Below are 21,677 nucleotides of genomic sequence, written 5' to 3' on the forward strand. Positions count from 1 at the left end.
CTTTCAGTCCACATAGATTAGATTGTTGGACACAAGTGACTACATCTCCACCTCCCAGGAGGATAGGAGGGATCAGTGTTTCCCCAGCCTCTCTGGGCAACTGGAGCCTCTTTGGCTTACCTGGACTAGACTGTTGGACACAACTCTGACACTTTCTCCATCCCTGACAGTGCAGAAGGAGGGATAGTGTGCCGTCAGCCTCTCCAGACAACTGAATTCACTTCTAGCCCTCACAGACTAGATTGTTGGGCAAACCTGTGGCTATACCCTAGCTCCCAATATGACAGGAGGGGTGGTGGTGTTTCCTTAGCCTCTCTAAAAAACTTCAACTGCTTTTAGACCAACCACACAGACAAGATTGTGAAGCCATCCTGTGGCTCCATCGCTGCCGCTGACAGGGTGAGAGGAACAGAGTTCCCACAGCCTCTTCAGACAACTGCATCTGCTTTTGACACTCAAAGACTTTTGGACATATCTGTATGTCTATCCCTGCCTCAGCAGGGAAGAAGAGGGATAGTGCTCCCTCAGGCTTTCTGAATAGCTACAGTGACTTTCAGCCTACATGGACTAGATATGAGGGCAGGATAGTGGCTCCATCCCTGCCCCTCAACCTCTCCAGGCAACTCTGGTCACTTGTTAGGCACTCTTGAAACTTCATCCATATCCCTGGTAGAGGAAGAGTGGGACAGTGTTTCATCAGTCTATTTGGGTAACTGCAATCAAGTTTGACCTGCACAGTTTAGTTTACTGCCTACACCTGTGGCTTCACCCCATGCCAGGCAGGAGAGGAAGAGACGTGGAGGTTCACCAGTCTCTCTTGGCAACTACACTCTTGTCCTGCAGGGCTTGGATTGCTGCAGCTCTATCCCTACCCCTGGCAGGAGAGAAAGGTGGGAGAACTCCAATAGATCCTGGGGCAATGCAGGCAGCTTCTGCCTCCAGGGCCTATAGTAACACTGCCACTCTCAGCTCCTACTCTGCAACCAGCAAGGAAAATGGGTAATAAATAGATGAGAAAGACCTGAAAAATTCAGATTGGCTGAACAAAAGACATTACAAATTTCAAAATTAAATTGACAGCACAAAGCCAATCAAAGAGAAAGCCCTAGAATGAAGAAGAATTGAAAACATACATAGAAAAATAACACATCACATGGGAATGAAAGGAACAATAAATGAAATAAAAAATATTGGAGGCATGTAACAAGAGACTTCAATAAGGAAAAGAAAGGACAAATGAGTTTAAAGACATGACCTCTGAAAGCAATCATACAAAAGAAGAGATAAATAAAAGAATGAGAAAAATTGAACAGGATCTCAGGGAACTAAATGCCAGCAAGAGATAGGTAAACAGACATTTCATGAGTGTCCCAGAAGAAGAGGGAAAATAGGGGCAAAGGGAATATTTGAGGAGATAAGTAGAAAATTTCCCAACTGTATATAGATATGTGTCCAAGACGCATAATGTACTCCCAACCAAATAGACCTACTCTAATCAGAATGCCAAAAGATAAAGATAAAAAGAGAATCCTAAAAGCAGTAGAATAAAAGTGATGCATCACATTCAAGGGACACCCAGTAAGAATAAGTGTTGATTTCTCATCAGAAACCATGGAGGCAAGAAGGAAGTAATATGATGTATTAAGATAATAAAAGAGAAAAAATAAATGTCAGTCAAGAATCTATTATCTAGCAAGATTGTCTTTTGTAAAATGAGAGTGAGTTTAGAATATTCATAAATACAAAGAAACGGAAAGTTTTTCATGAGAGACTGGCTTTGCAGGCATAGTAAAGGGAGAGCTACACAGTGAAAAGAAAAAAATTGAATGAGATGCATGGAAGAGAATTTAGAAATGAAGATTGTATTAGCAAAATTAACTAAAAGTATAAAAATAATGGTGAAAATAAAATACTACCCAAAGGTCAAAATTGTGAAGTTAAGACCTACCTTTACAGTAATAACATTGAATGTTAATGGATTAAACTCCCAAAATCAAGACACAGACTGGAAAAATGGATAAGGAAATATGAGCCATCTATACGCTGTCCACAAGAGACTCACCTTAGACTCAAGTGAAAGTGAAAATGAAAGCCTGGAAAAGTATATATATACACACAAACACATACACTTTGATATATATATATATCTCAAATGAAATAGACTTCAAAAGCAAAGCTGATATTAGAGACAAGGAAGAACATTATATATTACTAAAAGGGGCAATTCATGAGGAAGCAATAACAATCATTAATGTATATACATGTAATTAGGATGCTAGAAATTACTTGAGGCAAATGCTGACAAACTAAAGGAAGAAACAGATGTCCCTACAATATTTACAGACTTCAATACACAACTGTCATCATTGGATAGAACATCTAGACAGAAGATCAACAAAAAACAGAGAACTTGGATAATATGATAAGTGAACTAAATCTAAGAGAGATATGCAGAATATTGTACCCCAAAACAGCAGACTATGCATTCTTCTCAATGTTCAAGAACCTTTCTTCAGGATAGTCTGTAAATTGAGTTACAAAGCAGATCTCAATAAATTTAACAAGTTCAAACTTAGACATAGCACTTTCTCTGATCATAATGGAATAAAGCTAGAAATTAATGAACAGAAAAAGTTAAAATTCACAAATATATGGCAATTCAACAACACACTCAGTGGATAAATGAAAAAATTACAAGAGAAATCCATAAATACTCTAGAAGAATGAAAATGAGAGTATAACATATCAGAACTTGTGGGATGCAGTGAATCCAGTACTAAGAGGGAAATTTATAGACCTCAAGGCTTACATTTTTTAAAAAAGGAGTAAGACTAGACTGACAATATGATAGCCAGGCCCTGAGCCTCAACAGATTTCAGCTCCTACACTCTGATTTATTGGACTTACCCCACTCAGCTAACATGGAGTTGAAGAATGTCAACCACCACACCATGGAGTCAGGAGTGTCTACAACTGAAAGCAGGAGGATTGCATCCAGTATTCATGTGGAATCTAAGCCCCCTCTTGACATAGATGTGGAATGCACACAACCAATCCAAGGTCCACAAGAAAGAGGAATACAGTAAGGATTAGAGTGGACTTAATGATATTCTATTCATGAACTATTGTGGTTAATAATCGAGAAAATGTGGCATTGGTGTGGAAAAAGTGGCCATGGTGGCTGCTGGGTGCGGAGAATGGGAGGAAGAGATGAGATGTGGAGGCATTTTTGGGACTTGGAGTTGTCCTGAGTGGTGCTGCAGGGACAATTGCCGGACATTCTATGTCCTCCCATGGCCCACTGGATGGAACATGGGAGAGTGTGGGCTATGGTGTGGACCTTAGGCCATGGGGTGCAGTGATGCCTAGAGATGTACTCACCAGATGCAATGGATGTGTCATGATGATGGGGGAGAGTGTTTCTGTGGGGGGAGTGGTGGGGTAGGGGCGGTGGGGGTGAACGGGGACCTCATATTTTTTGAATGTAATATTTTTTTTTTAAAAATGAGTAAATTGAGTAGAATTTGAAAAAAAAATACAATGTATACTATAATCCATGCAGTGCAATAGTGCTCCATAATATATTCATCAAATGCAGTGAATGTGCCACAATGATGAAAGAAGTTGTTGATGTGGGAGGAGTGGTTGGTGGGGGATGGAATATATGGGAACCTCTTATATTTTTAATGTAATGTTTTTTTGTGATCTATGTATCTTTAAAAAAAACAATTAAATAAAAATTAAAAAATTAAAAAAATAAAAAAGGAGTAAGAGCTAAAAACAATTACCCTGCTACACATTTGGAAGAACTATAAAAAAAAAAAAAGCAAACTAATGCCAAGCAAGCAGAAAGAGTGAAATAATAATGATGAGAGCAGAAATAAATGAATTAGAGGGAAAAAAATGAACAAAACAAATAATTGGTTCTTTGAGAAGATTAACAAAATTGAGAAACCCTTAGCTAGAATAAATAAAATCAGAGATGAAAATGGGGACATTATTACTGACGCCACAGAAATAAAAGAGATCATAAGAGGATACTATGAGTAACTGAATATCAACAAACTAGACAATGTAGATGAAATGAATGATTCCTAGGAACATGCAAACAGCCTACTTTGACCATAGAAGAAATAGAAGACCTCAACAAACCAATCACAATCAAAGAGATTGAAACAGTCATTGATCAACTCCTCTAAATGAAAATCCCAGGACCAGCAGATATTACATCTGAATTGTACCAAATATTTCAAAGAAGATTTAATGCAAATCTTATTCAAACTCTTCCAAAAATTTGAAGAAAGAATGCACTGAACTCATTCTATGAAGGCAATATCGCTCAAACACCAAAGCCAGATAAAGATATTGTTTTTTGTTTGCCAAAGGCTGCCAATGCAAAGTACTAGAAATTCTTTTGCTTTTATAAAGGGTGATTGGGGTAATATATTACATTTCCAAGGCCATGAAGAGTCCAACTCACAGCACTGTAAGAGGTGCTTCCTCATCCAAATCATCTGACATCTGCTGAAACAAGATGGTGGGCCATCTCTGCCTGGTCTCTGCCTTCCCCTCTGGGCTGTACTGTCTCCTGGAACTCAACTGAGGGCAATCAGGCATAGGGCTTGTCTCTTACCAGGCTTCTTCTCTCAGGCTTGGCTGCATCACTTTCTTCTGATTTCAACTGAAATGTATCACGGCAGGATCAAGCAATGGCAGAGCTCTCTTCTCTAGTATATCTCCATATTTTATCAGGCCCAGGAAGAGGACAGAGATTCAACCTGAGTCATGCCTCAATGACACAGTCCAGTTGTACATGTTTTTCATACCCACAGGATTGCATCAGCCCACAAATATAATCTTTCTTTTTGGGGTATTCATAAAATAAATTCAAACTGTCACAGATCTTATGAAAAAAAGAGAATTACAAACCCATTTCCTTAATGAATATGGAAGCAAAAATCCTCAACAAAATATTCACTAATTGAAACCAGCAATATATTAAGAGATATTCATCATGATCAAGTGGGTTTTGTACCAGGCACATACAGTTGTTCAACACAAGAAAATCAATCAGCATACTACAACATACTAATAAATCAAAGAAGAAAAATTACCTGATTGTGGTTTGGAGTGGATGGGGTGATGATGGTTCAGGAATGTGTGTGGAGTGAATGGTGTTGGAGTGTGATGGTGAGTGGGATTGGTGTGTTGGGTTGTGCTCTCCATGGAAATTCAGGGAGGGCTGGAGGAAGGAAGAGGGTAAACTCTCGGGAGGTTGAGGACTGTGGTTAAGAATACAATTTTGAGAATGTTCTTTTGGCAACTGTAGTTAATAGGTTCACTGGTAAAGGAAGGTGGTGGAATGATTGGGGAAGAGTAAATCTAGGACTTGCTGCTATGGTATGTGTATGTGTTCATCCTGTTATAGATTATTATCTTAGTGGGTGGAGACCCACACAATAAACAACAAAATATTAAGCTCCCATCCTGGGAGTCCTTCAGTGTTCTCAAGTAAAGGAGCAAGAATCTCTTGAGTGAACAGGCAGTGACTAATAAAAGAAAACTAACCAATATGCCAAGCCCTCAATATTAACACATGTACTTATAAACATTATTCTTGTTAAAGTGAAACAACCAAATAATAAATATTGCCTAAGAGTTACTCCTGAAAACCTTGTTACTCAGATATGTTCTCTCTCTAGGCCAAATTCAGAAAACAAATGCCCTACCTTCTGTTTGGCATGGGATATGACTCCCAGGGATGAGTCTTCCTAGCACCAAGGGATTAATACCAAGAATCAACCAGCAATGCATTTGGAAAAAGACCTTGACCAAAAGGAGGAAACAGTAAGTATTAAATGAATTTATATGGCCAAATTTCAAAATGAGTCAGGAGGTCATTCCAGAGGTTACAATTACACATGTTCAGGCAGATGTCTCTATTTGCCACAGTAAACAAAGACTTAAATAGGGGTGCTCTGAAGGGCTCTAGAGCCATCTGGACAATATAGAAGAAGTGCACAACCCCTTGAAATCAGCACCCTGTCAAAGGGCCTTACCTTGGAATATATGACAACCTATATCCCCATTGTAACAGAGTTAGTCTCATTTATAATTTCCATACACAAACTTATTCTACCCCTTTTATTTGAGCCTATAATTAGCACAACACTCACTAAATATATGTCTCAGAGACTTAAATATTTGCTCTCTTCATATGCCAGTTGATCCCTGAATCTCAGCAGAGTTGCAGCAAACCCCTACTCTCCAGTTCATCAGACTTACCCAGGGCAACTAACAAAATGCTGATGAGGGGCAGCTCATATCTCAAAAAGCAGAATATTTACAACTGCAAACAAAACATTTCCTTCCATCTTCCCCAGAAGATCAAAGCCCCTTCTCCATCAGAAGCAGTGTGGGCATTGCCATCCCCAAATCTTCAATGATGAGGAATGAACAAACATAAGGCAGCATTGGGGGGGGGGGGTGATGAAAGAATGGAAAATATAAAATTATTAATATTATAGTACTAGAAGAAATTATAAAATTCATATAAAGATAGTGGTTACTATAGGTTCTGAGGAGAGGGAGAGGGAATACTATGTGGGTCATAGGGTATTTTTAGGGCATTGGAATTAAGTATAAACCACAATGTAAACAATTGATCTTGGCAGTAACAATGCTTCAATATTTATTCATCAATTGTAACAAATGTTCCATGCTATTGTATATGATATTAATCAGAGAAGATGGGGGAGAGGGAGAGGGTGGGGTATATGGGAATCCTTTATACATTCAATGGAACTTTTCTGTAATCTAAATTCTCTTTAAAAATAAAGTTTATTGTATGAAAAAAAAATTTGTAAGAGTGGGGCCCAAAATATCTAGAAACATCTTTTTTAAAAAAGATAGAAATTGAATGACTCTCATTTCCAGACTTAAGTCATACTACCTAGCTACATGGGTAAGCACAATATCGTACTGGCATAAAGATAGATGTATAGACCAATGGACCCAAAGTGATGGTTCAGAAACAGACCCTCAAAACTGTGGTCAAGTGTTATTTGAAGAGGCTGTCAACCCCGACCAGCTAGGAAAGAAGAGTCTATTCAACTAATGGTGCTGGGAGAACTGGATATCCAAATCCATAAGAAAGAATGAAGGCTCTTATTTCACACCTTATACAAATATTAGCTCAAAATGGATCAAATACCTAAATAAAAAAGCTAGAACCAAAAAGCCACTGGAATAAAATTTAGAGAAACATCTTCAAGGCCAAGCAGTAGGTGGTGGATTATTAAACCTTACACTGAAATCACAAGCAATGAAAGAAAAAATGAATACAGGAGACCTCCTCAAACTTAACGACTTTTGTAATTCAAAGGACTTTGTCAAGAAAGTGAAAAGACATCCCACTCAATGCCAGAAAATATTTGGAAACCATGTATCTGATAAAGGCTTGATTTCCATGGCATATAAAGTGATCATACAACTTAACAATAAAAGAGCAAACAATCCCATTAAAAATGGGCACATGACTTGGACATTTTTCCAAAGAGGAAATACAAATTATGAAAAAGGACATTAAAAAAATGTTCGATATCACAAACTATTTGGGAAATCCAAATCAAATGATAATGAGATGTCATCTCACACCTCATGGAACAACATTACTTAAAAAAACAAACAGAAAACTACAAGTGCTGGAGAGGATGAGAAGACACTGGAATATTCCTTCACTATTGGTGGGAATGAAGAATGGTGAAGCCTCTGTGGAAGACAGTTTGGTGGTTCTTCAGAAAGCTAAATCCTGGAAATTCCTCTACTAGGTATATATTCAGAAGAACTGAAAACAATGAACAGATAGTTGCATACCCATGTTCATAGTAGTGTTATTCACAATTGCGAAAAGATGGAAAGAACCCAAGTGTCCATTGACCACTGAATGGATAAACAAAATGTGATATATACAAATGATGGAAAACTATGCTGCTGTAAGAAATAAAATTGGGACACATATGATAATACGTATGAACTTAAAGACATTATACTGAGTGAAATAAGGCAGACATGAAAGAAAAAATATTGTATGGTCTCACTAATATGAACTAAATACAAAGAACAAACACATAGAAAGTGTTGAATCCTAGAGTATAGGTTACTAGAAGGGATGGGGGCTTAGAAGGGGTAGGATGTATAATGTATGTATAACTTTTTATTAGTTTTATTGTAAACATATGTAAATGGTAAAGTTGGTGGTAACACTGAGTGAGTATGACTAATACAGTTGGTTTTTGAATGGAATTGTGGCTGCAAAGAGATAGTTTAGGTATGTAAATGTCAATGGAAAAAAAATTAGAGAATTATCGAGGGACTGAACAGCATAGAGAACCAGGAGGTGGTTGAGGATTGTAGTTATTAGTACAAATGAAAGAACATTCTTTAATGAACTAGAACAAAGGTACATCATTATTACAAATTGGTAAGAATATGGTGATGAATGAGAAAATACAATTAATGTAACTTATGGACTATAGTTAGCAATATTGTAATATTCTTGCATCAATGTAAAAGAAAGTACTGTATCAACACAAAGATCAATAATAGAGGAGTATGGGATTTTTTTCTTTCAAACTTAGGAAAACTTTCACAAATTTTCTGAGGTGATGACTCTACAACTCTGTAATGAGTATGAGAGCCACTGAGTATACATTTTAGAAGGATTATACACGGCATGGGAATATAAAACACAGTGAACCACGTAGTGGAAGAAGAACTATGGTTAACAGTACAAATATGAGAGCGTTATCTCATGAACTAGAAAAATGTATAATACTAATAGTGGATATGGATAATACATGCCAAATGTACATTATACATCATAATGGTTTTTAGTCTGACAATCTTCTTCCATAATTTGTAACAAATATTTCAGAATAATATAATTTGTTCCCCATTAAGTTTTAATTCCAGGTGGCAAGAAAATTTTCTGAGTTTAAGATTACAATTTTATTGCACACAACTTAAACATCATTATATTGAAATATTGGTGAAAATAATTAAATAAAATGTACAATTTTATTGGAAATTCCTCTTTTCATGAAATGGATTGGATTATTTAAAATTATAATATTCATTAATCAATATTATTTATTACTAGGATGATATAGGATTCATCATAAATCTCACTGTCATTTTTTTAATAGATCAAGATGCAGAGAAATCTCATTCATGTAACTAATGGAAATTTAAAAATAGTGATAGAGAAAACCTTGTCATAGCAACACCCTTGAATTTGTTGAACTCCTTTGAGTTGCCTACCAAAAATCACAAAATGATCTATCTCCAATACTAATTATTAATTATCAAACAATGATATACTCTAGGAGATATGCCTTCAATTCCATTGAAAGTAAAGAAATAGTAACACTCTAACTTTCAAACATATTTGTTACTTAATTACGGTAATTCTCTTTCCAAACAGGTATCAATATTTCATTGTTTTAATTGAAAAACTAGAGTTTTCTACACCTCAGGAAAGTCCACTATAATACAGTTTAAGGGGGAGAGAATATATACCTTTCTTTTGTAGAAAGGAATAATTATGATGGGTGATTTGGGAAGGGAGAAGTTTTAGTAGAGTATATGTAAAATTGAAGATTCTCTTTAATCTATCCTTGCAAACACAGGCTTTTGAAAGTCTCCCTGTACCAGCAAAGATTCAGGTTGTCGAGTATGAAGACTATAAAATTAAGTTTTGGCTGAGATCCATTTTTGAGCACTAACATTTTATAAAATATAAATTGTAGGAAATTTTTTATAATACAATTTTTCCCACCACTAATTAACAAACATGAGATTTGTCAAAGTAATAAAAAGATATTCTTATCATTAAAAGAGTTAACTATATATTTTGAGTTTTACTTTAGAAAAAATTAATAAAGTAGTTATTAAAATAATTTCCACCTTCAAGTAGGCATACATAACAGTGGAGATTGGAACATAGAGATTGTGATGTAGTCAGTTTAATATAATTAACACTGAAGAAAGTTTAGCTTTTATTCAATTGTTATTGTTATTGTTTTGATGTGGGAAAACCATTCTAGATACCAATATTTTGAAATTAGAGCCTCTAATGATTGAAGAATTTTGACTTTGGATGTTCCTATATTTTCTATACTGATTCAGACTGTATGAATTTAAACATAAGAAAACATGTATTTGAAATTCATAAGAAGACAATACATACATTCAAAAACTTGTTTTGATAATTGTAACATACATATTAGGTTCTATGAATAAGAAATCTGTAGATTAATTAAGTAAATATAACCTTTATCACAGTTAATTTAATAAGGGATATATTTGAAATTAATGATAGTGAATAAGACTGGGCTCCCATCTCAAATGACTCAGGCAATTTGTTTTTCAGGATAAACTTTAAGTGCTAGCTTACTAACAATAGGCAAGCTCTTTCCATGAATATGATTAAACTCAAATTATTTTTTAAATAGAGAAGTTGTGAGCTTATTCACAAAATGCATAAAGTGCAGAATTCCAATACATTACCCCTCCACCAATACCAGCAGAGTTGCAGAACATCTGTTACAGATTATGAAAGAATATTATCAAAATATTATTAACTATATCTATAGTGTACATTTGGTATATTTTTCCATAAAGGCCCCTATTATTAACCATGTATCAGTATCATACATTTGTTATAGTTCATGAAAGAATGCTCTCATATTTGTACTGTTAACTCCATTCCATCATCCACCGCATGGTTCACTGTGTTATATAGTCCCATGCCTTGTACACTCCATCCAATGTGTACACTCAGTGGCTTTCACATTCATCACAGAGTTGTACAGTCATTGCTTCTGTAAAATTTGGAAGATTTTCCTTAGTCCAAAAGAAAAAATCCCATACCCCTATTATTGACCCTTTGCATTTATATAGTACCTTCTTTGGCATTGATGCAAGAATATAACAATATTGTTGTTAACTATAGACCATAAGTTACATTAGTTGTATTTTCCACATGTATGTATCACCATGTTCTTACCACCTTGGATAGTGATGTACATTTGTTTTAGTTTATTGAAGAACATTGTTCTGTTTGTACTATTAACCACAATCTCATCCAGCACCAAGTTCACTATGTTATACAGGCTCAAGATTACCCTCTAGCTTCGTTTCAATTGATGTTTATGTCTCTAGACTGTCCCTTTCAGCCACAATCACATTTATAAATCAGCTGTGTTAGTTATACTCATTAAAATGAGTTACCATCAACTCTATCCATTTCCCCAAATTTACAGTCAAGTTAATGAAAAAGTCTACATACATTAAGAATTGGTACTCCTTCTCAACCCTCATCCCATTTCCCAGTATTCTACTCTCTATATTGTAACTCATTTGTTCATTCTTCATTTATCTTCTCCAGCAACTGTAGTTTTCTGTTTTTTAAAGAATGACCATTTTTGGAGGTATGAGATGATCTCATTGTCATTTTGATTGGTATTTCCCTAATGCTAGTGATATTGAACATTTTTCAAAAGCTTTTTCACTATTTTTATTTCCTCTTTGTGAAAGGTCTATTCATGTTTTTGCCCATCTTTAATTGGATTGCTTGCCCTTATATCATTGAGTTGTGTGATCTCTTTATACTGTATGGAAATCAAATCCTTGTCAGATATGAGGCTTCCAAATATTTTCACCCATTGAGTAATTTGCCTTTTCCTCCTCTTGGCAAAGTCCTTTAAAGTACACAAATGTTTACATTTGAGGAAGTTCTATTTCTCCATTTTATCCTTTGGTGCTTGCACTTTCAGTGTAAGGTTTAAGAAAATACTACCTACCACCGGATCTTGAAGATGTTTCCCTACTTGGAGTCTTAAGGTTCTATCTTGTATATTTAAGTGTTTCATTTATTTTGAGTTAATTTTTTTATAAGATCCTGTTTCTTTCTTTTGGATATGGATATCTAGTTCTCTGAATAAGAAAAATGTACTGTGCTAATGTAAGATGATAATGATAGAGGAACTGGACATGAGGCATATAGGAATTCTCTGCATTATCTTCACCATTTTTCTGTAAATATGAAACTATTCTAAAGCAAAGAGTTTTTTTAAAATGCTATTTCTAATGTTTTTTTTAAAGAGGCATAAAAGAGAGTTAGATGAAGTAGCTACTAAACTTTTATTGGTCATTGAAAGTGATAGGATGGCCCATATGTCCCAGAAACTCCTCTGTTAAAAGGACCACAACAGACTTGCTAAATTTTTCCCAACCTTGAATTTTAACATGTGATCATTATATTAAAAAAGGGGTTTATAATCCCTTCAGAGCCAGTATAGATCATAACAATTCAGATCAAAGAGAGGACTATGACTCTGAGTGATATATGGGCCAGAGTCTCTTGGAACATGAGACACAGGCCTATTTGTGTGGCTATGAGAAAAATGATCTTGGGTGTGGTGAAGAAACTTGATTGGGATTACTGGACACTGGTGCTTAATGCACTGTCAAACATATACATGCCAATTAAGAAAAGAGCAATATATGTAAATCAGGAGGCTATAGTGGTGAAACTCTAGAAAGTAAACAGGAGAAACTATTACCATAAGTAAGAATTTATGAATGAACACAATTCATGCTTCTACCTCGCTCGTACCAGAGTGTATTAGAAGAATGGACCTGGTGTCTGAAAGGAGGACTTTCCCCTTACTCAAAGCAATGGAAAAGGAATGTACAAATTCTATTTCAGTTGGGCCTGCTGGATGGGAACATTTAGAATTGCCTAAATCCATTCAGGTCGTTAATTTAAAACAAGATAATGAAACTGAAATTAAACTAAACTAAATTAAAATAAGAAAATAAGATAAGGTACCTGGGTAGTAAAAGGAATTCTAGGTTTAATTAAGGATAAGTTGTGTGCAGATGTATAAGGACCCAGAATTCCTTCTTTGGTATCCAGTATGACTTGTAAGAAAGCAGAAGATTCCTGGATTAATTGTACATTAGAGAGGACTGAATTAAGTTATGCCTCCATTAGCATCGGAGTGATCCTGTATCAGCAATTCTTGCATGCACAAAGCTAAATGAAAGTGATAGTCTGTGACCAATTTGGCTAAAGTTTTCTTTTCCATCTCTATTTAGGAAAGAAATCAAAGCATTTTTGGGACTTGGAGTTGTCCTAAAGGATATTGCAGGGACAGATGCTGGACATTATATAACCTGCCATAACCCACTGAATGTATTGGGGGAGAGTATAAACTACCGTATAAACTATAATCCGTGCAGTTCAGCAGTGCTCCAAAATGTATTCACCAAATGCAATGAATGTGCCACAATAATGAAAGCAGTTGTTGACATAGGAGGAGTGGGGGTTTGGGGGATTGAGTATGTGGGAACCTCTTATATTTCTTAATGTAACATTTTTTGTGATCTGTGTATCTTTGAAAAAAAGACAATTTAATAAAAAAATTAAAATTATAAACTCTTGAAAATTGAAAATTAAATATAAAACCTATGGTGGGGAGCAGATTTGGCACAAACAGTTGAGCATCCATCTTCCACATGGAGGTCCCAGGTTCAGTCCCTGGTGCCTCCTGAAAAAAACAAAAGCAAATAGCAAGCACAACAAATGAAAAAACCAATTCAGAGAAGCCAATGTGGTTCAGTGGTTGAGTGTCAGCGTTCCACATATAAGGGTCTGGGTTTAATTCCCAGCCCCAGGAACCTAAAAAAATATAAATAAATAAATAAATAAATAAATAAGTCCCCTGGAACTATAGTATGCAAACTGTGAACTCTAAATTAAATCATGGACTTTAATTAATAGTATAATTATAAAAATGTGCTATCATCAATTGTAATAAATATTCCCTACCAATGCACAGAGGTAGAAATGGTGGTGGGGTATTATAAGGAAATCCTGTATTTTATGAACGATTTTTCAGTAAACCCATAACTTCTCAAATAAAGGAAAAAAAAGGAAAAAATAAATAAATCAAAGTCAATATGCATTCAAGCAGGGCAGACTCCAATATGCAATTAGTATGTTCCCATATGATTATTTAAATTATCTTACTTATGCCACTCTGGTGAGTAGAGACTGATTTGGTTAAGTTAGAAAGTACTATTGCTCATTACTTTGATGATATAATGTTCATATCTCAAAAAAGGATTGAGTTAGAAGTGCTTGTTAAACATATGACATGCAAAGGATGGCTGATTAACCCAATTAAAGTACAGGGCCAGGGAATTGATAAAACTCCTGGGTAACACTTGCACAGTGGTGATAAGACACATCCTTCAGACAACCAAAAATAAACAGTCATCACTGGAAGCTCCAAAATCAAAACAAGTGGCAAAGAGATTGGTTGGATCTAGAGTAATTAGTCATAATTTTTTATCAAGTCATAAACTTATCAAGAAAAAAACCTGAATTTCAATGGAGTTTTCAGCAAGATCAAAAATGCCATAATAGAGTCCTCTGAGGCCTTAGAACCCCCTTACCCAAATAATGTGTTTGCAACATGCAGCTTCTGATAAAGAGCCTTTTACTGCCACCTTCTGAGCATTTGTGTGATTTAGAACTAGACTGTTAACTTCCAGCTTCCAGGTACACTCTTATTAAAAGGAAATGGCTAGATTGTAACTAGACTTTATTTGAAACTTTATTCCTGGATGATATAACATTTAGACCTATTACATCCTTTTTAATGTCTGATCATCATTACAGTGAGGAATGAAATGCACAATTAAATTCTTTCACTGAAAGAAAAGAATATAACTAAGAGCATCTGACTGGGGTGCCCACTGCATATATAAACAGGAGGCCCCCATGTTTTTTACAGATCTGGAAGGAACAGGACAAACAATCATTAGGTTCTGATTTAAAAGTTCATGTGGAGAGGTAAAAACTTGGAGCATTGAGTGTTGCCCAAGATGTCAGAGCTTGCACATGCAGGAGAAATTATAGAGGCATAGAGCAGAAATATATAATCCACATCCAGAACTAAGCAAACAGAAACTAGCAAATTCATGGCGTGCCTAGGGATCGACCTCCTTTGAGATTTTAGTACTTTGGTGACATTAATGCAAGAATTGGCACTTCTTACACAGCTTGTGACTTACACAATTATTGATGAAAACTTTTAACTGTTTTATTAATTTTACTTCATTTATTCTCCCTTTCACCTTTAGACAAAATTATCTTCCTTAAGAAGTGACTGTCGCTGGATTCTGCTCCTGCCTCCCTTTATAATAGTGACAGTGAGTGAAAACTCTATTTGGAATAGTCCATTCTCTAGAGTGAGGCAGATTTCTAAAGTAAGTAGTAGGCCAGGGAACAGTTAACTGCAGGAATTGCAATCTATTCCTTCATATGTTAATAAGTTTTGACTGGGCACTGCCTAAATTCAAATTAATACCTAGGGGTTGATAAGGAATTAAGTGAAAAGTTATAAAATACTGTTCTGATTGAATAACTGGTTAAAAGCTAAAAGTTTTGTTTGAATCATTAAAGTAAAGACATGGACATTTTTAGTAAATTCAGTCAAACAAAACTCAATCCCTTAGAAAGAAAAAAAAAATAAAAACTACGCAAACACTTATTCAACTCTATTGGATAAAACTACAGAGAATAATGCTCCATGTGATGGTTTAATTAATAATGGATCCAGTCAACCATTCAGTGCTTGTCCTAATTGCAGGTGCAGTTATCCTGGAAAGATCTGGGGAAAATCCTACCTTCTAATGGTTTGGATCCCTGTTCTATAGCAAAACTGACAAGTTTCTTGTGTTACTTATATGAACAGAATTTCTGCCAGCCTGGCCTAAATGGGACAGAAAAGGGAAGAACTGAAAGAAAACTCACTTCAAGGGCAGAAACTTAGAAGCTGAGATCTGGACCCAAACCAACTTCTCAGCAAGATAGTGGGCCCACCCATGTGTGTAGAAAGGGTGATTCTGCCCCAGTGCTTGGAGAAGGCTGGCCACCTGTCCAGCAAAACAGGGAGTGCTGTTGCCCAATGCTGAAAGAGGATGGAGCATGTGCCCTGGGAATTGTGAAGAGTCTGGTTACCACCCAAGACCCTGAGAGGATGGAACGTGTGCCAGATCGCGGAGACCCTGGCCACCATATGGAAGCTTGGAGAGGGTGGAGCCTTCACCCATTTTCATTAACTTCATGGCCACTGGGCAAGTGCTTGGAAGGGTGGAGCTCTCACTTCATCAGAATTCGAGGACAAAACATCATTCCCCAGATGACTTTCAAACTTAGAAATATAGTTCTCCTATATTTGAGGATTGTTTGTGGCCCATAATTCCTGTTTTTCTTCCAAATTTTCTGTATGTGGATGGGAGTTTTTATCCTATACATGTCCATCTATTGAATATCCAAAGCAGACAACTTGTTGTCTAGGATTCCCAGTCTACAGACAGAAGAATGGAATTGCGCTCCATGACATACAACTCCTGCAACAGTTTTTGTTGAGACTTTGTACTAAGCATTGTTAATGGAATGACTTACGGCTTTTGGTATGTGGTGATGGAATTAATATATTTTGACTGTAGAAAAACCATGCCCTTTTAGGGACCAGAGGTTGAAATATGGTAGCTGAAAGCTGTATGTACTCCAGAAAAAAATATTTTTAAATCTAATCCATTCCTGTGGGAGTAAATCCCTTATGAGTAGAACCTTTTGATGAGGTTACTCCAGTTAAGGAGGTGTAGCCCACTTCATGCAGGATGTGTCTTATCCTTTAACTAAGGTCCTTTATAAGAAAATGAAACTCAGACTGAGAGAGAGAAACGAACAGGGGGCAAGACATGTCAAAACCATGAGAAAATAAATTCTCATTGTTTAAGCTAAACCATTTCATGGTATTTGCTTAAGCAGATAAAGAAATGAAAATAGTAGTTTAACATATGGTAGGTGATATTGTATGGAGAGGTAGAGACATAGTGTATGAAAAATCTGTCCTTATTGTATGACAAAACTCACCTAATAAGGTTGGGATCCTCTCTCTCAGTAAGTCAAGTTTCTTTATTTGAAGGAGTTCCTCAGTTATAAAGATCTATCTTGTCTCAGACTTGCTCCCATCTCAGGACTTTACCAACTTTGATCCACGAGTTTGATCAGAACCTATGGAATACAACAGAATACCATTTACATAGCTCACAGCTCAGTTTTTTATATTATCTTGTCAGCAGTATAATGAGAGAGGGTCAAATATACCAGTAGAGTTCTACAACAAAAACCTATAATATTATAAAGTTCATTTGTATTTAAATATGAAGCAAATAGTAATCAGAGTAAAAAAAAAATAGAAAGGAAATATATTCTCAAGAGTCGAATATGTTTTCCATAAATATTATCATTTAATTTTTGTTCAAATATAACTTATTAATCTATTACATGTTGTTACAGATGAGAAAAAAATATGACTCTAGGTCAAATTAACTGAAAAATGAAAGACTCATCCAGCAGGGGTGCTGGATTTGAACATTTTTCTATATAACGACAAAGCTTCTCCCCAATGATTTGCTGTCTTCAATGATAGTGGTATCACTTGATTAAAGAGCAGCTGTCACTGTTTTACTTAAATACATTTATTTCCGGCCACATTTTGGAATCTTTCTTCCCATAATATTGCTGATTTCATACCATTGATGCAGCTTGAACATCAAATCTTTTGCTTTTGGGAAGGAACATTCCCAAGTAATTTTTTTCTTGAATTACTTTCTGATATCAAGAGAATCACATAGAATTTGGAAAAAAATATACACCCCAATAAGCCAGCACTGGAAGCCAAGATGGAGAAGGTTTCCAAAGCAACCTGGCTTTGCCTTTGGTGCTCAGATAGGTGGGTATGAAAGAAGTTCCACACTGCAGAAAACCAGCATGCTGAATGTGATTGTTTTTGCCTCATTAAAACTGTCTGGCAGACTCCTGGTCAGAAAAGCAATAGCCAAGCTCAGAAATGCCAGAAAGCCCAAGTAACCCAGCACACAGCAGAAGGCAGCTGTGGATCCCTCATTGCACTGAAAGATTATTTGGCTAAACTCAGATTGTGTGTCCATATCAGGGAATAGGGGAAAGGTTCCCAGCCAGAGTGCACAGATGCATACTTGAATGAGGGAGCCAGTAAATACAATAGCATTTGAAAATTGGTCACCTTCCCCATATTTAATGTGTTTCTTGGTTTGATGGCATTGAATGCCATGACCACAATGAAGGTCTTTGCTAAATTAGCAGAAATGGCGATGCAAATATAACTTCAAAGAATGTTTGTCTCAGAATACAGGTGACTAGATTAGGCTGACCAATAAAAGTAAAGGAGGAGAGGAAGCATATCATCAAGGAGGTGAGGAGGATATAACTGAGGTTTCAGTTATTTGCTCTGACAATGGGTGTGTCTTAATATTGAATAAATAATCCTAAAATCAGAGCAGTGAGGACAGAGAAACTAATGGCCATAGTGGCCATAGATACCAGAACAATGCCTTGAGGATCATCATGAGACAGAAACATCATTATTTTCCAGAGGCAATGATCTCTGCTTATTCAGATATTGATCTTCAGGACACTGGATACATTGATCCATATCTTAAAGAGACACAGTTTGATTGATTACATTCCATTAGCCATTCCTCACATATGGCAATAAAATAAATATTTCTTGAACAGAACCATTTGTGAATTCTGAATGAATTGTACCCAATTACATCCATTGACTCATAACATCAACCTTCTTTCATGAGGTAAGAATCATCTTATTATAAATTTGAATGCACAAAAAATATAGACACGGGGAATTAAATTGATCAGTGAAAGAGCCAAGAATTTAGAAAATGATGTTAAAAGAAAAACACAGACTGTACGAGAAAAGGTATTTGATAAAGTATAAAAGAAAAAGAGAACATATTCTGAGGCTTCTAGGTTTTAATTGTGGAAAGAAGAGCACATAAGTGGTCATATCATTTATAAGTATCTGTTTTCGGGCACTATGGTAGATACTTGTTTTTAAGTTATAATTTGATTTTCATAATTTCATAAGGGGTTTAATATTATTTTAGTGTTAATAATAAAGAACAATATTAAAAGGAAAAAAGAAGACTGCACTTTTTAGAAGTAAATATTTTGAAGAAATTTCCAAACAAAACAGTGAAATATAAGTTTGTATCCATTAGGATTTGACTTCATTTGATATGAAGGAGACTCAAATATGGCCAATTTTTAATTAGAAAAACAATTACATATTTAATGTGCATTTAAACCCCATAAAAATTTTACCAGAAATATTGACCATTTTAATTAGGTTAATCTTTCTTGTGATAGAGTTTTGTGAATTAATTATTTGGGGGAACAACAGGTTATGCATAATTATTTATCGAAACTTCCCAGTATTGCCTATCAGGGCTATTCATTCTCCATCTTGCTTTCTTACGTATTCCTTTAGCATAAATGTAAAGACCCTGAGAATTCCAAGAAAATAACACAGGAATTCTAAATTCAAGGTAGTGGGAAAGAAGATCTGGTTTGTTAAATAGAATTCTTACTTTGTTTAAAAAATAAATAAGATTGGAACACTTGTTAGATTTTAAGTTGAGAAATAATACCAGATTTCTATTTTTGAAAGAAAAGACTAGTTGCATTGCAAGAATTTGGATCAAAGAGAGCTTGACTTGGAAAAGATATTTAAGGATGTTTTTCAAGCATGAGGAACCTATTTTAGCCATGGCAAATATAAAGAATGGAGAGTGAGGAAAAAGCAGTCACACATTATTTACAATTGACTGATTTGGGAATCTTAGTGAATAGACATTGCTGCAGTTAACCGATGAATCAATGATGAGAAGGACAGGGTGGGAGTAGACTGGAGCACATTGTGTTGGGAGAAAATGAGATCTGTGTTGTTCATATTTGCTGCATCATTAAAATTGAAATGTTTTTACTTTGATGGATTTCAGAAGAAAAATCTAAGCTGAAAATTTAGGCATCATCAGTTTAATTCCTGGAAATCAGTTAGATACCCAGGGGAAACCAAATTAAGAAGACAAGAGGACAAAGATCAAAATTCTAGAATCCATTCATATTAATGGAATATAAAATTTAATATGAGTTCAATTACACTACTTGTTTCTCTCCTAACTTAGGCATTTTTTAAATGAAGGAAGAAAAGTCAACGCTTAACTGTCCTAATTTTATGGGCCTTTTAATTTAAGGTCCTAAACCTTATTCTTCTTCAAAACCTTCCAAAATGCCAGAAATATCTCTTGATCCAGTAAGATTATGAGAAAATTGTGGTATTCTGAATTATATACTCCCAGAAAGAAAAAAAAAAAACATATACTTAACCTATATCTACCCTTTTGCATGTGTAAAGAGAACTTTTTGGAAATGCTATTTTTAGTTAAGGTATGGCCTAAGTAAATAAGGTTGGCCTTTAATCCTTAATTACTGGAAGATTCAGATTACAAAACCATATGGAGGAGGAAGAAGCTGAAAGTCAATCGAAACTGAAGGATAAAAAAGACCATTGCCATGTGATGGGAAAGGCAAGGACCAAGGATCAGGCAGCCAGCTCCCCAAACACCAGTCTTCTGGTAAAAAACATCGTTTTTCTGATGCCTTGCCTTAGGGTTCTAGCCTCAAAATCCTGAGCCATAAATTCCAATTGTTTAAGCCAAGCCATTGTACGCATTTGTTTTTCAGTTGTGAAATTAAAATAATTGGTAATAAAGCAATTGTCTGTTTTAATTTCCCCTGCTTTCTGTCTCTCAATTATCTCAAATCCAATAGCAAGTTATTTGTTACTCTCCCTAAATCTCAATAACCTTTGAATTGGACACAGAGATGTGCTACCCCTACTTGCCTTCAAGAATGGATTTATCATTATCCTCCAGCTGTCAGCTCTTCAGGGTTTGCCTCAGCTGCAAGGAGCCACCTTGCTGGAGAGAACCCTCTTAAAAGAGGTCCACTTCAAATGACTGATTGCAACAAGACTATAAATTTTCAGCTCTTTTGGCCCACCACATGACAAATTGAATGGGCCATATATGAATCAAATTTCCTTACAGACTTGACAGAGGCATTGTCAGAAATGCATCGCTGCTTGACCTCCCCATCCCCTATCAACACATGTGCCCACCTAGTAAGTTTCTTAATGCCAAACACAAGCTCAGCAAAGAAACCAACCTGTGAAAATCGCATAACGATCTGCTTCTTGCCAATCCAGTCTCCATATTAGAAACAAGGTTTTTCATGTAAGTCTTACCAAGGCTCTGTCCTTCTTAAAATGACTCCCAAGATCTGACCACATCTCTTATTAAATAGAGCCAATATACCCCATCCCCTTTTCTGGGGCCTAGTAACATTAATATTCTTGCAGTTTGCATCAAGTTTGTTCTTCTGCCTCCAATTGTTATATGCTTATATTTTTCCTGGAACCATTTTTACTGCGCTTTTTCAGAAGCTGGTTCCATTTCATCATTGAGACCTTGACTTAAATATCAGCTACATGGAAATATCTCCCTTGACCACACATAAAAACTTACGAATACTATATATGCTTTCTTTTCTTTACTTTTTTTTTCTTTTTTTTTCACTGAGTACAGGCTTTATTTGAAGTCATAGACAAAGGTAGCAGGCCATGCTCATT

General features: G+C 35.6%; 1 pseudogene; it reads right to left on the reverse strand.

Moving 5' to 3' along the window:
* Positions 1-17,699: 17,699 nt before the first annotated feature.
* Positions 17,700-21,677, reverse strand: part of LOC101420770 (vomeronasal type-2 receptor 26-like) — a 29,958-nt pseudogene continuing 25,980 nt past the window's right edge.

The sequence above is a fragment of the Dasypus novemcinctus genome, chromosome 20 (assembly GCF_030445035.2).
Source record: "Dasypus novemcinctus isolate mDasNov1 chromosome 20, mDasNov1.1.hap2, whole genome shotgun sequence".
NCBI classification, from domain to species: domain Eukaryota; kingdom Metazoa; phylum Chordata; class Mammalia; order Cingulata; family Dasypodidae; genus Dasypus; species Dasypus novemcinctus.